We start from the raw sequence: 1625 nt of genomic DNA on the forward strand, positions 1-1625 counted from the left end.
TGATTGTAAGCATTCACATCTCCACAAGTACATTTCCAGGAAGCTCAATGTTTCTTGTGAACTGTTTCAAAAAAGCTGAAAGATCACACATTGATATTAGTTTGGAGATATGACTGATAAAAACACTTCTTGTAGGATTTCTTAGAAGTGTAAGATGCCAGAAGTATACCAAGAGTTTTGTGCAGGATAGCGCGCAGAAGGCATTGTTTGACATTCAGTGACATCAAGAAAGTTTACCAGGAGTGGGGCTCAAACCCACACAGCTATATATTCCTTGGATCTTAAGTCCAACACCTTAACCACTCAGCTATCCTGGTTGCTGATGTGACAGTCTGCACTTGAATTGGGAGCTTAAGGGTATGATCGCTCTGCCTTTGGATGCTTGGACACTGGACAGTATGGACCTCCTGTATCCTTGATGAATCTTTCTGTGAAACTCTGGTTAACTGCTTGATATCATAAGACAGTCCTCCGGAAGAAACAACATCCCATGAAAATCTCTGGCTTGCTGAAAAGCCTCTTCATTGGGTGAAGAGGGCTTAACATATGTTGGCCCATTGGGGCACACTAACTCCACCACCCATACAGAGCAAAGTAGCAGGTGACCCTCAAATTGTTCATCGATTTTAAATATTTTTTTTTGTTGTTTGGGGCTCTGATTTGTCAAGTATGTTTTATGGGAAAACAAGTTTTTTCTCAATTTTCAAATTTCTAGCACACCGCACAAGAATTTCTTCTAGGACTTAACTGGAGCTTGCAGCATGCACTCCTCCCTCTAGTCTTATAAGTCCTCCAGAGCCTGTTGTGTGGACAAATTCTCACAGTCTGATGCTGCCACCAACATACATCAAGGAGGAACGGTTCTTTAAGCAATGATGTGCAATATCGGGCTTAAGTTAAAGATAACATTTTGACTGGGGTTGAAAAAGCTCTGTTGTGGCTTTAATAAACTATTGAAACCTGATCAAGGTGACTTTGGATTCTGCCCTATGCCTTGTAACAAACTCTAGTCCATGTGTTAATCCAGTTTTACTTTCCAGTGGCTTTCTTCATAGTTCTCTCTTAGAAAACTGCAGCTGGTGGAAAACACTTCTTGCAGGTTTTGGCAACTTTTGCAGTTGGATTTGTGTATCTTCTTTGTTAGCGCTTTAACCTCACAATGCCATTCTTGGGTATAGCTGCAGACAAGAGTCCTCACAATGAGTCCCTCTACTGATGGCATGTGGTATTGAAGAAACAGATTGGCAGAAAATCAAAACTTGCAGCAGTGTTTGCAGTAATCTCAAAAGCATAATGAATGCCATACCGGTGATTGTAAGCATTCACATCTCCACAAGTACATTTCCAGGAAGCTCAATGTTTCTTGTGAACTATTTCAAAAAGCTGAAAGATCACACATTGGTATTAGTTTGGAGATATGACTGATAAAAACACTCCTTGTAGGATGTCTTAGAGGCGTAAGCTGCCAGAAGTATACCAAGAGTTTTGTGCAGGATAGCGCGCAGAAGGCATTGTTTGTCATTCAGTGACGTCAAGAAAGGTTACCAGGAGTTGGGCTCAAACCCACGCGGATATATATCCATTGGATCTTAAGTCCAACGCCTTAACCACTCAGCCATCCTGGT

General features: G+C 41.4%; 2 non-coding genes across 2 annotated transcripts; both read right to left on the reverse strand.

The window, feature by feature from the left end:
• Window positions 1–234: 234 nt before the first annotated feature.
• TRNAL-UAA (transfer RNA leucine (anticodon UAA)) lies at window positions 235–317 on the reverse strand. The gene has a single exon. It is a non-coding gene; the product is annotated as a tRNA-Leu (tRNA).
• A 1225-nt stretch (window positions 318–1542) lies between these two features.
• TRNAL-UAA (transfer RNA leucine (anticodon UAA)) lies at window positions 1543–1625 on the reverse strand. Its single transcript has one exon. It is a non-coding gene; the product is annotated as a tRNA-Leu (tRNA).

This window comes from Hyperolius riggenbachi, chromosome 4, assembly GCF_040937935.1.
Source record: "Hyperolius riggenbachi isolate aHypRig1 chromosome 4, aHypRig1.pri, whole genome shotgun sequence".
NCBI lineage: Eukaryota > Metazoa > Chordata > Amphibia > Anura > Hyperoliidae > Hyperolius > Hyperolius riggenbachi.